Source organism: Saccopteryx bilineata, chromosome 8, assembly GCF_036850765.1.
Source record: "Saccopteryx bilineata isolate mSacBil1 chromosome 8, mSacBil1_pri_phased_curated, whole genome shotgun sequence".
NCBI classification, from domain to species: Eukaryota; Metazoa; Chordata; class Mammalia; order Chiroptera; family Emballonuridae; genus Saccopteryx; species Saccopteryx bilineata.
Genome location: NC_089497.1, coordinates 79,165,292 through 79,179,817, shown reverse-complemented (window position 1 = coordinate 79,179,817; position 14,526 = coordinate 79,165,292). Strand labels below are relative to the sequence as shown.

The window sequence follows — 14,526 nt, the reverse complement described above, 5'->3', positions numbered from 1 at the left end:
TTAAATCTGGTAACTATCACAGATGAAGTGTAGATTAGGTCTACCACAATTAAAAAGAAAAGAGATTACTTCCAGATGGAGAGAGCAGGGAAACTTTCTCAGAGTAGGTGGCATTTGAGCCAAATCTGAAAGAAAAGTCAGATTTGGATTCTGAGAAATACTGTAACCAAATTAAGAAAGGCAAAGACCAAGATTTAGGGTTTCCAAATAAAATCCAGGATGTCTAGATAAATTTTGATTTCAAATAAACAACAAAAAAACTTCACATAAAAATACATAATATATTATTTAGGACATACATATACTAAAAATTTTTTTTGTCTGAAATTTAAATTTAACTGATGCTCCTGTGTTTCTCTTTTTTAAATTTGGCAACTCTACCTGGAGAGAAAAACACAGGGGGCCCTGGCCAGTTGGCTCAGTGGTAGAGCATCGGCCTGTTGTGCAGGAGTCCCGGGTTTGACTCCCGGCCAGGGCACACAGGAGAAGCGCCCATCTGCTTCTCCACACCTCCCCCTCTCCTTCCTCTCTGTCTCTCTCTTCCCCTCCAGCAGCCAAGGCTCCAATGGAGCAAAGTTGGCCTGGGCGCTGAGGATGGCTCTATGGCTTCTGCCTCAGGCCCTAGAATGGCTCTGGTTGCAACAGAGCAATGCCCCAGATGGGCAGAGCATCGCCCCATGGTAGGTATGATGGGTGGATCCCTGTTGGGTGCATGCAAGAGTCTGTCTGACTGCCCTCCCATTTCCAATTTCAGAAAAATCCAAAAAAAACCCCCACAGGGACATACTGGGAAAAGGGGGTGTTTTGGATTGAATTGTGTCCCCCCAAAACATATGTCTTTGTGCTTCATATCTCAGATTGTGACTTAATTTGGAAATAGACGCTTACAGGGGTAATCTAGTTTAAGTAAAGTGATTAGGGTAGGTCTTTAATCCAATATGACGGGTGTCTTTATTGAAAAGGAAAACTTGGACATAAAGACAGATGCACATAGAGGGAAGGTGATGGGAAGATAGAGGCAGAGATTGGAATTATGCTCCACAAATCAAGGAATGTCTGGAGCTACCAGAACTGAAAAAGGTAAGTCAAGAGCCTTCTCCCATGGATTTCAGAGAGAATGTGGTCCTGCCAACTTCTTAATTTTGGACTTCTAGCCTCCAGAACTATGAGACAATATAGTTCAATTGTGGTTCTGGCTGGTTGGCTCAGTGGTAGAGCATCAGCTCTGCATGTGAATGTCTTGGGTTCAATTCCCAGTCTGGGTACACAGGAGAAGCACCCATCTGCTTCTCCATCCCTTCCCCATCTTTCTCTCTCTCTCTCTCTCTCTCTCTCTCTCTCTTGCCCCCTTCTGCAGCCATGGCTTGATTTACTCAAGTGAATTGACCTCGGGCACTAAGGATGGCTCTGTGACCTCCACCTCAGGTGCGATGCTAAAATAGTTTGGTTGTAGTATGGCCTCAATGGGTGGAGCATCGGTCCCAGATGGTTTCCAGGTGGATCCTGGTCCAGGCACATTCAGGCACCTTCCCTGTTCTCACTTAATTAAACTATATAGGTGATGATAGATATATGATGATAGATAGATGATAGATAGATAGATAGATAGATAGATAAATAGATATACCATATTTCCCCATGTATAAGACGCACCCTTTTCCAAAAAATTTTGGGTCTAAAAAATGGGTGCATTTTATACAGTGGTTGTGGCATTTCAAATGCCGTAGATGGAACTGAGGATGAGGCTATATATGAAGACAGTGATTCGTCATCAGACACAGATTAGGACAAGCTAATGGATGAGAGTTTTAACAGTGATGAGGAGTTACATGCATTTTTTGATGAATAAAACTTGAGTTCAATAACTTCATGTAATTTTTTTTTCAAATTTCAGGCCCTAAAATTAAGGTGCATCTTATACACGGGGTGTCTTATACATTGGGAAATATGGTAGATAGATGATAGACGATAGATAGATAGATAGATAGATAGATAGATAGATAGATAGATAGATAGATAGATAGAAAGATAGATAGATAGATAGATAGATAGATAGATAGATTCAGTTCTAAGTAACTTAGTTGTGATACTTTTTGTGATTAAAGTCCTAGGAAACTAATACAGTTGGCTAAGGCCAATAGTAAAGTCTAAAGGAAAAAAGTAGAAATGTTGTGAACTGAGGCTAAACTATAAAAGGCCCAGAATCCCTAGAAAAAAGATTCTAAACTTTCTCTGTTCCCTGCACATTCTAATGGAAAAAGCTTACTCAGTGTTGGTTTCTATAGCCGTGCTCATGAGGAAAGTAAGCCATGGCTCAAACATATATTGTTTTCTTAAAACATTTATTTATTTATGTCTCCAAGCAAAACAACACTAAAGGATATGTTATCAAAGAAAATACAAAAGATGCACAATATTTAAGACAGAAGAAGACTGTAAAACTTGCAGTTAATTTCAAATTCTAGCTCCTGCTTTAGTTTAAGCTCCTAAATTCTGAGAAATAATTTTATATTTTTTTCATCAAAAACACTTTGGTGAAAAGGTTTGAATGTGTTAGAATAGACACTCTAAGATTTTAAGAATAAGGCAAACAGTACAAAACAATATATTTCTATACTCAAGGAGTTTGTAATCAAATTCTATAAACAATATACAAAAGGAAATGTAGAGTTAAATAATTATCAAGTCAAGATGACAAAAGGAATGCTAAAGTATTTCATTATAAACTAACAAAATTTATTTTTTCTCTGGATATTCTGAAATACTGTGGTGATGAGAGAAAACATCATTAAAAGATATATCTTTTAGCTGGGGTTAGAAAGATGGGATAAATTTGGAAAGCATTTGCAAAATTATGTCATTATTATATTGAATTAAGTTATATAAAATTTAACTCTCTTTTTTAAAATCTGAAAGTAACTATGAGAACTTTGAAACAAGAAAGTGTATTTAATAATGTGTTTCTCATTTCGATAATTTTGAAAAACACTGTCACCAAAGAATGATGTGCAAAGCCACTCAACATTTTCTTCAGCCTTGCATTCAAATTACTCTTAGTTATGGAAAAAACATTCCATAAGAAACAGCTCTTGGAGACTAATGACGACAGGTTGTTGAATTAGTATTTTTATTCTAACTCAGTTGTGTGAAATCATCCAGTTTATAAGACACTGGAAAAGTGACACGAGGATGAGTCCCTTTACTGACACCCTCAAAATTGAAAAAATACGTAATATCCAGAGAAAAACTGGTTATGAATTTACTGTGATTGGATAGCATTTAATCACAAAGAACTATTTCTTTGAAGAATTTGTATTCCATCTTGTACCAAAAGTAAGCAACTAAGTTTCATATAGTTACAGAAGATAATAAATAAATTTAATGAAATAAATAGAAAACAAAAGATAAAAGAATCATAGAAAGTATGAATCTAGGAGTGACAAACTATAAGCAGTTCTGAATACTTTTTGAAAAATTATCTGCAGTTGCTCTCTCGTATGTTCCTAAGTCTAAGGAAACAAAGAAAACAAGATTAGTTATAACTGTGATTCTCATACAATAATGTGCATATGACTCACCTATGATCTTGTGAAAGTTTTAATTCAGGAGGTCTCACTTGAAATTCTGCATTTCTAGAAAGCTTTCAGAATTTACCAATGCTGCTGCTCCATGGTCAGCACTTTGAATAGCAAGAAATTACTTTTAAACATATTTAACATCTTTTGATTACTACTTTTTCTATTTAATTGTTTCTCTATTCTAGCAAGCTATGTGTGAGGCCTTTTATGGCAAGAACCCCTTACTCATATATGCATTAAAAATAGCTGAATAAGTAATTATATTTTTATTATTTTTTCTTTAAGCAAAAAGGTATTGCTTTAATAAAGAATGTAACATCTCTGACCAAGTTTGTAGTTTGGTGAAAATCATGGAAGAAGAATAAGAGTACTTTCTAACCAACATATTTGCTGACACATCAAAGGAGAATGAAGTATAATAAAGAAGGGATGATATATTCTGTCCAATATTCAGGAATAGATGAAACTTAGGAAGACTTTTAAACCCAAGGAGGTTAATTTTTTTGATTTACATTTATCACCTGACCAACAGAGAAAAATCATTTATAGTTTCTGCCTTTTCATCTGTAATACAAGTTTCTAAATTTAAATATATGTGTTAAAGTGTCAAAGGGGACCATCCAAAAGAACAGAATTGGGATATATAACTCTAAATTCACTAGAAGGAAAGAAATAAATAAACTTTTTCTTTTTTAAAGTTTCAAAAGGGACAAGAAAAGTATGAGACACCAGAAACAAGAAAGCATTAAAAATACAGATCAGAAGAGAGGCACAAAATAAGCACAAACAAAATAACTATATAAAAATAAATTACCTACTGAAAAGACAAGGAGTAATATTTGTTTTTAAAAATATAGTTTTGCACTATCACACAGATACTCAGTAAAGCAAAATGACACAGAATAGTTGAAGCTTTAAATAATGCAAATACATACAGCAGAAAAATAATAGCAAAATTTAACATCTAATCATATTAATTAATTAATTATATTAATTATTATAAAATAAAATGTAATTCAAAATATGTGGTATTAATAATTTTGTCTCACATGGTTAAAATATATAGTAAACCAAGAAAATTCAATAATCATGAATCATTACAGCAAAAGAACCTATTCTAAATATGTAAAGAAAACACTCATGAAGGAGCAAGAAACTATAAAACAAATCTACAGTCTTGGTCAGAGATTTTAATAAAACTATCTTAGAAATTAGCAAATTAATTGTCTAAAATATGGAAGAATATAGATAAATAGAATAATTTAAATATACTCACAATTGATTTGTAGAAAACTTTATTTTTTGAAATTGTGGTAAGAATCCTTACCATAAAATTAAGCTCCTAACAAATTTTATGTGTATAAACAGTATTGTTAACTATAGGCACCACTGTGCCAAAGAATTCTAAAATATATATATTTTGCATACGTGAAACTTTATACCTATTGAATAGCACTTCATATTTTATATCCAACAAAAAAGACCAATTCTTTTAAAACACATGTAAATATTTTAAAAATACTATTTAGTAGATCACTAAGAAAATCTTAGATACAAACAGCCTCTCTTCTCTCATGCTTCATGCCTTCCTACAGTTTCTCAAATGAACAGCATTTGGTCTCAGTCTGCTCCATGTTTCTTGCTAAGTGATCCCAGGCCTGGCACTAGCAGCATCTGGCCTTGGTTCACAGCTTGGTCTTTCCTCTCCTAAGCACCTATAATCCCAGCACAAGTAGCAACCATCTGTAGATCACTTTGTAGCTCATGCCAGGTAGTCCCAGGCAAAGCACAGGCAGAAGCACAGGTACAAGCAAACCTTGGCTTGTACCTCTTGGGAGGCCCTAGAGCCAGCACACCCAGCAGATAGCTTCAGACTGCACTGAAGTATCATCTGAGCACCTCTACAATTGATACACTTAAGAGGCAGATTCAACAGGAACCAGAGCCCTGCTGAAGTAAGTCCTACTCTGTGGGTTGAGCCTTTGCACAGCTGATCCTCCATAGTAGCTGCAGCCATTTCTTGAAGCCAAATGATCTAGGGGTAAATCTCTCCCATTAAAGTGACAGCAGCATTCAAGGCTCAACTACAGCAGCATTCAAGGCTCAACTACAACAGAAGCATATACATAGCCCACATGGTGGTACCCATGCTTGGGCGATCAGTTGGGCTGTGCCACTGGACTCTACAGAACACTTACTTCAGAAGGTCACTCTACCAAGCCCAGGAGACATAGCAGCTCTACATAATACATAAAAACCAACATAGTGAGGCTGAAAAAAATGAGGAGACAAAGAAGCATGTCCCAAGTAAAGGAACAGAATAAACCTTCAGAAAAAGAACTAAATAGAATAGAGACAAGCTATCTACCAGATACAGAGTTCAAAGTGCTGGTTGTAAGTATGCTCGATGAATTGAGCACATCAACAAAGAGATAGAAAACATAAAAACAAAACTAGAAATCACAAAAAAGAACCAGCTAGAAATGAAGACTACATTAATTGAAATGAATATATTACAGAGAATCAAGAGGAAACAGAGGGTCAAACTAGAGATTTGGAAAATAAGGAAGTAGAAAACATTCAATCAAAATAGCAAAAAGAAAAAATAAAACCAAAAAAATGAGAATAGCATAAGGAGCCTCTGGGACAACCTCAAGTATACCAATGTTCGTATCATCAATGTGCTAAAAGAAGAAGGGAGTGGCCAAGGAATTGAAAACCTATGTGCAAAAATAATGACAGAAAATGTGCCTACCCTGAAGAAGGAAATATGTAGATATACAAGTCCAGGAAGTGCAGAGTGTATCAAACAAGATGAACCCTAAGAGTCCTACATGAACACAGATTATAAATAAAATACAAAAGATTAAAGACAAAGAGAAAATCTTAAAAGCAGCAAAAAAAAAGCATTTAGCTATCCATAAGGGAACTCCCATAGGACTGTCAGCTGATTTTTGAACAGAAACTTTGCAAGCCAAAAGAGATTAACAAGAAATATTCAAAGAGGTAAAAAGCAAGGACTTAGAACCAAGATTCCTCTACCTAGCAAAGCCATTATTTAGACTTGAAAGACAGATAAAGAGTTTCCAAGACAAGAAAAAAACTAAAGAAATTCATTGCCATCAAACTGGTATTACAAGAAATGTTAAAGGGTCTTCTTTAAGATGAGAAAAAGGTTGGGGGGGGATAAATGAAAAAAGTGAAGGAATTAAGAAGTACAAATCAATAGTTACAGAATAGTCAGTCCCAGGGATGTAAAGTACAGCATAGGGAATATAGTCAATAATATTGTAATAACATATATAGTATCAGATGGGTACTAGATTTATCAGGGTCATATTTTAGCAAGTTGTACAATGTCTAATCACTGGGCTATAAACCTAAAACTAATAAAATCTTGTATGTCAACTATAATTGGAAAACAAAAATTTATTATTTTATTAAGTAAAAATTATTAAATATTAGTAAATTTACACAATGCAAATAATATTTCTGGTAAAATACAATAGGAACAATATATAATCCAATAGATAAAAAAATAAAACTCTGATTAGACATTGGCCGAGTTGCTCAATGGATAGGGCACTATCCTGGAACACTGAGGTCATGGGTTTAATCTCCAGTTAAGGCACATACGAGAAGTGACCAATGAGTGCACAATTAAACAGAACAACTAAGAGAAACAATTGATGCTTCGCTCTCTCTCTCTCTCCCTTCCTCTCTCTTTCTCTCTCTGAGCAATGGAGATACTTTTTTAAAACACTCAAGTTAAAGGGTATATAAAAAAAAATATGTGTAAATGGATGACAATGTTATCAAATGTAAAAATGTATAAGAATAAAATTAATTGCATTAATCATTGAGAAAAACATTTTGAAATATATCTTCATGATAGAATAATTAAATAAATTCAAAATGTTGAAAGAAAATGTTAAAAAAAGGTAGAAGAGAGAAGTAATAAAGATAAAAGCAAAAAAATTAAATGAGAAAAAGTAATAGTTTGATGAATAAAATTAAATGTTCACCCTTGAAAATACCAATAAAACTCAAAAACTTAAATATTGAATGATACACATTTCTACATGTAAAATTTTAATACTTTAAAATTATTTTCACAAGTTAATCTATAAATTCAAAGCTACTTCAATCAAAAGATTTTTAATGAAACAATTCAAAAATTATCTAGAGAAGAGCATGCTTATAAATAGACAAAAACATATAGAAAAAGAACAATAAGCTATAAAAACATAAAATACATGAAATAGAACCTATGGTATTCATATTAGAGTAAACAAACAATTGACAGGAGAGTCCCTAACAGATCATAAATATATGCCCATTTAATGTATAATAAAGCTGGTATTTTATGTCAGACATTGGCCTATTCAATAAATAATCATGTTATAGAAAAAATTCAAATCTGTGACAGAGGATGCCAGTTGTTCTGGCATCTATTCATTTTTCTGGTGAATGCAGCAGTTGGTTCTAGAGAATGCACGTGAGAAGTAACACACACTACTTCAGACAGTTTAGAAAAATTCACACACATGCTCTCTTTCATCCTTTTCTTCACAATGACAGTGCTGAAGGGCTTTCAGACAAGCTTTGCAAACCATTGGAAAATAGCAGACAACTGTGTTAATTGCTGGAGGAAGAGTAAGGGGGGAACATGGAGGAGGGTATAGGGGAAATAAATGGTGATGGATGGAGACAACTTGGTTTGGTGAACACACAGTATAGTAGAGAGATGATGTGTTGTGGAGTTGTACACCTGAAACCTGTATAATTATGTTAACCAGTGTAACCCCAATTAATATATTAAAAATAGAAAAAAGAGAAACAAAAGAGCAGAGCCAGAGTTTCTCTAAATTGCCCAATCACTCCATAAACTAAGCTATTGTCTTAGTCTGCTCAGACTGCAATAACAAGCTATCATAGACTGAGTGGCGTAAATAACAGAAATTTTTTTCCTCACAGTTTTGGAGGCTGAGAATATCAAGATGAGGTGATTAGCTGGGTTCTGGGTGAGGTCTCTCTCTTTCTGGCTTACAAGTAACTGCCTGCTTGCTCTGTTCTTATAAAGTCTTTCTTCAGTGCAAGCATGAGGAGAGGAGAGTGTCTTCCTCTTCTTATAAAGTCACTAATCCTGTAATGGCAGTTCCACTTTCATGACCTAATTCAAACCTAATTATCTCCCAATTATCTCCCAAAGTCCCTACCTGTAAAGATCATCATCTTGGAGGTTCAGGCTTCAAGAAATGAATTTGGAGAAAAAATTATAACAGTTAACCCAACTCCCACCTCCAGCCATCATTAGCCTGAATTACCGGGAACTGAAATTACACCTGACTGATAAAACTTCTGTTCTGTTCAAACTTATATATAATTTTAATCTAATTGCCTTATCAGTAGTGTTCCCTAATTAATACAGTCTGTTTCACATAATAAATAAACTAATATCTAGGTGCATTAAAGAGATAAGTCACATACACCCAGAAAATAGGAGAGGAAAATGAAAATGATTATACCTTATAAAATTTAAATCTTCCTGGAGAAAGAAAGAAATAACAGAGTTAGAAAACAAATGATGGTTTGGGTGAAAATGTCTGTATCTTGTTTTAAAGATTAAGTCAGAGTAAAGGTGGCATAAGAGATACTCCTATCTCTCCCCTCAAAATTTCAACAAATAGAAAAACTATAACATAGCAAAGGAACCCCAGCTGGGCTCACAGGTGTGCCTGAAAGATCCACTCACCATGGGATGGGGTAAAAAAAAAAAGGGGGGGCAGAAGATAAAACACAATCAGCAGTGGGATTTGAAAAGGAGAGGAGACAAAGCTGGAGTGACTGAGATTTTTTTCCCCCCTTCCCCCTCTGGTGGACTATGGAGAGAATAGAAGCTCAGATTCTCTGGATTTTTGTCTGGGGGATACAGATAGGGAAACTCGGAGTGTCTGCGTCTCCTTCTACAGGGAGGAGTGGTGAGACAGAGGGGCAGAGGGGGAGATAAACCAAAGCATCCAGAGCGTGGGGTCACAGCCAGTGTTCCTGTGGTCTGCCTGCAACCCACACTCAGCAGAGATAGAAAAAGCTAAACTGTGGCCCCCAGACTCCCAGATCCCGCTTTCCTCACCTTGCGGTAAGGAGAGTGGCAGAGATAAACCCCAAAACTAGCTCTCTAGAGACATACTCTCTTCTGAAGAACAGCGGTGTTCCATTTCCAGTTCCCAGGTCTATTGAGACATGGGAAGTAGTGCCCAGAAGCCTGAGATCACCATTGCTAGAGCCTAAACCAGAAAGCTGAAGCTGTAAAGCAGAAGCCATAAGGCCAAAGTCATAAAGCTCTCACAACATGCACCACACACAAATGTGTCTTAGGCCCAACCTATATTATCATGACAGCAACACCTCAGCAGACTGCCCAAGACAGCTCTTTGCAGAGCTAAAAGCTGTGATACAGTGCCACCTACTACTGGAAAGAGTGTCTCAAAACCAAAATTTATTTTTCCTTTTTTCCTCTATTTTCCTTTTGTCCTTTGTTTCTTCTTATTCTTTTATTTCTCTTTTTCATTTTTGAATTTTATTTTTTTTAATTTCTATATTTTTTGTGGGTATTTTGTATTTGATTTATTTTCTTCCTTTGCTTTTGATCTTTTTTCCTGTGGTTTTTCTTCTTTACTTGTCCTAACTTTTTAAATTTTCATTGTATTTTTTTAACTTTTAAAATTTTTTAGTTGTTTTATTTGTTAGGGTTCTTAACAATACCACTCTCAAATGCCACCAAGGAAGAAAAAAAAATCAAATACCATGGCTACACAAGAAAGAGACATAGTTCAAAAAGAAAATAAAAAAATCTCCAGAAAAAAATTTCAATCACATGGAAACCCTGGCATTAAATGATAGAGAATTCAAGATGGAAGTTCTGAAACTACTCAACAAAATGTGAGAAAACACCAATAGTTGACTTAATGAGCACAGAAAATAAATTAATGAACAAAATAAATACTTCACCAAGGAAACTGAAACTTGAAAATAAGAGATGAAGAACTCAATATGTGAATTGAAGACTAAGGTAGCAAGCTTAACTAATAGAACAAGCCAGATAGAAGAAAGAATCGGTGACATGGAATACAGGCAACTAGAGATGCTACAGAGAGAAGAGGAGACTCATGAATGAAAAAAAAAAACTGAGAGAGCTCTGCAATAATTATCTGACTACATCAAAAAGAGTAGTATAAGAATAATGGGTACATCAGAAGAAGAAAGGGGAGAAAAAGGAATGGAGAGCCTATTTAAACATATAATAAAGTAGAATTTCCCCAACCTGTAGAAAAAATTAGAACCTTGAGTCCAAGAAGCAAACAGAATGCTGTTATGCAACTCAAACAGACCTACTCTGAGGCACATCATAATAAAATTGTTAAAAATCAATGACATTGGAGCTTCCAGATTCTTCGCAATACACCCAAAGGTATGATTGAGTGAAAAATTGGCTAAATATATAACCAAACCCCGAAGGAAATAGGGAGTAAGAAATGCTCCGCCTTCCTCACTAACCTAAACAGGGCGGCTTTCTCTGGTAACTGTGAATATAGAAACTGAGGCGGGCAAAGGGGTGAATAGATCCAGGCCGCCGCAGCAAAAACGGCCGAACCAGGCTGTGGCTCAGAGATCCAAGCCGAGGAAAATCTGATCCTGTGGCAACCCGGGCAATACAAGCTAACACTCGCGCCAAACCCAAACAAAGAAAGACAAGCGGAGCGGCCATTTTACCCGGTCTCCTGGTCGGTGCGCAGTTAGTGGAAGAGAGATTTCTTCCTAGGCCGCGGAAGTGGGTGCCCGTGTTGCCCCGCGGAGAGGCAGGGTCAGAGGCCTTTCTGTGGGCTGAGGGCAGAGTCTCTGGGCAGCCCCAGCGCCCTGGGAAAGCCACGCATGGGAGGGAGTGAGAACTAATCCCAACGGTGGAGATTTTCCATGCTGGAGGCTGTTTCACTCAGAGGGAACCGCGGCCGGCCTCATATCCTGGTTTGCGCGCGCAGATAAGGAGTGAGCGATTCCTCCGAGTGCCTCGGCAGTGCGCGCCCGTGTTATCGCAGAGAGGGGCAGAGTCGGGGGCCTTTGTGTGGGCCAAAGCGGAGTCTCGGGCCGCCCCAGCGCCTTGCAAAAGCCGCACACGGGGACGGAGCGAGACTCAATTCCAACGCTGCAACTTTTCCCTGCGGTTGGGGGTTTCACTCAGAGCGTGAGACTGCTGGCCAGATATCCTGGTTGCAGACAGTGAGTGAGAGTTTCCTCCAAGCGCCCCGGAAGTGGGTGCCCGCTTGTGTTACCGGATAGAGTGGCAGAGCCAGAGGTCTTCGAGTGGGCAGAAAGCCCGCCTGATTATGCTAGCAGCTCTGACTGACTGAGCCTTACCCAGAGCCCTGTGCTGAGTGGAAATAGAGTGGGGAGTTGCCAGCTCTTTGAGCCTCTTACTATCCAGGCAGAGGCAGCAGCAACCCCATACCTGGACTATCAGGCTACTAATTGAGGAAGGAAAGACTAGGAGAAAGGCTCCAGGAACACGGACTCTCTCACTGTCGGAGCCTATAAATGCTATTGAGCCTCGACTCCCAACGAGAATAAAGCACAATACATGACATTGCCATAGAGACTTATCAACTGCAAACCTCTACCTGAGCGTGCCAAAGGAGCAGAACCCGGGGTACAGAGTCACCGACCAGGAAGAGGGAGAGAAAAGAAAAAGCAAGAAGATAACCTCTCAAAATCAAGAATAATCTGCAGACTTTATAACCTATCACATTTTATTATATTTGTTCGTTTGTTTCTCTTATCTTCATTCTTGATACTTTTTTTTCCTCCTCCAATTTGGCCGATTAACTCTCTACCGGTCTTACTCTCTCCTCTCCTTGAACTACACTACCCATAAGTGTTACATCTCCCATTATCATTTCTCTTCTCTTCCTTTCTCTCTATGAGGGTTGCACTCCAAAACCCTTAACTCTCTCTCTCTCTCTCCTTTCTTTTTTCTTCTTTTAGTGGTTCCCTCTTTTTTTCTCTCTCTCTCTTTCTTTTCTCCCTCTATATTAGTTTCTTCCTTTCTCCTTTACATCTCCTCTCATTCAAACCTCAATAACAAACAAATTATCTTATCTGGGACTCAAACCTATGTTTGTGGCATTTTGGGGGGTTTTTACTTCACCTTTTTAACTCACTAGCAGTGCTCCCATCCCTGGCTCTCCATATTATCTAGTTCTTGTTCCACTAAATACAATAGTAAGTTTTTAATTTGTCCCCCCATTTTTCCATTTTCCTCTTATTCCTCTCATCATAACTCTTAGAAAACCAACACCTAAAAGCAAATCATTTTATTCTTGACCCAAATTTTTTCCTTATTTGCTTTTTGTGGGTCCATACGCTCTTTTTTTTTCTTTTTTCTTTTATTTTTTTCCTTTTTTTTTTTTTCTTTCTCTCTTTTTTGCCCCTTTATTACTTTTCCCCAATTCAGGCCCTCCATCACAGGCATTGTTTGTTATAACTCACAGTCCACCACAAGATTTTCTCAAGAAAGAGGGGAGAGGAGAGGAGAGGAAAAAAAGAGGGGGGAATAATTTCCTTTTTAAAAAAAAAATTTTTATTTTATTTTATTTTTCTTTATTTCATTATTAATTTTTTTTTTTAAAAAAAACTCTTCGATTTGTTATTTTTTATTTTTTTTAACTTTTTATTCTTTATTAAATCTCATTAATACTATCAACAAAACCACCCTCAGATGCCATTAAGGAAGAGAAAATCGAATATCATGGATACAAAGAAAGAGAGGTAACACAGCTAGATGAGGAAAAATCTATGGAGAAAAAATTTAATATATTGGAAACCTTGGAGCTAAATGACAGAGAATTCAAGATAGAAATCCTAAAATCCTCCGAGATATACAAGAAAACACAGAAAGGCAATATAGGGAAATCAGAAAACAACTCCATGAACACAAAGAATATATGTCCAAGGAAATTGAAACTATAAAAACAAATCAAACAGAGATGAAAAACTCAATTCACGAGCTGAAAAACGAAGTAACAAGCTTAGCTAATAGAACAGGCCAGATAGAAGAGAGGATTAGTGAAATAGAAGACAAGCAACTTGAGGCACAACAGAGAGAAGAAGAAAGAGACTCAAAAATTAAAAAAAATGAGATAGCCCTACAAGAATTATCTGACTCCATCAAAAAGAATAACATAAGAATAATAGGTATATCAGAGGGGGAAGAGAGAGAAAATGGAATGGAGAACATACTTAAACAAATAATTGATGAGAACTTCCCAAGCCTGTGGAAAGAACTAAAGCCTCAAGTTCAAGAAGCAAACAGAACCCCAAGTTTTCTTAACCCCAACAAACCTACTCCAAGGCATATCATAATGAAATTGACACAAACCAACAGCAAAGAAAAAATTCTCAAGGCAGCCAGGGAAAAGAAGAATACAACATATAAAGGAAGGCCCATTAGATTATCATCAGATTTCTCAGCAGAAACTCTACAAGCTAGAAGAGAGTGGACCCCAATATTTAAAGTCCTGAAAGAGAGGAACTTTCACCCACGAATACTATACCCATCAAAGCTATCCTTCAAATACGAAGGAGAAATAAAAACATTCACAGATAGAGAAAAGATGAGGGAATTTATCATCAGAAAACCCCCACTCCAGGAATTACTAAAGGGGGTTCTCCAATCAGATACAAAGAACAAAAAAAAACAGAGCCACAAGTAAAAGCTCCAAGAAGAACACAATAAAACGAAATTTAAACTGTGACAACAACAAAAAGAAAGAGGGGGAGAAGACGGAGATTAACAGTAGCAAAGGACGATGGAGTGCAAAAGTACTCACAAAATAGTTCGCTACAATGAACAGGGTAGGGACCCTTTTCATTACTCAAAGGTAACCACCATTGA

At 36.7% G+C, this 14,526-nt stretch overlaps 1 non-coding gene across 1 annotated transcript; it reads left to right on the top strand.

Annotated features, from left to right (window-relative positions):
• Window positions 1-402: 402 nt before the first annotated feature.
• Window positions 403-478, top strand: TRNAN-GUU (transfer RNA asparagine (anticodon GUU)). The gene has a single exon. It is a non-coding gene; the product is annotated as a tRNA-Asn (tRNA).
• Window positions 479-14,526: the final 14,048 nt, after the last annotated feature.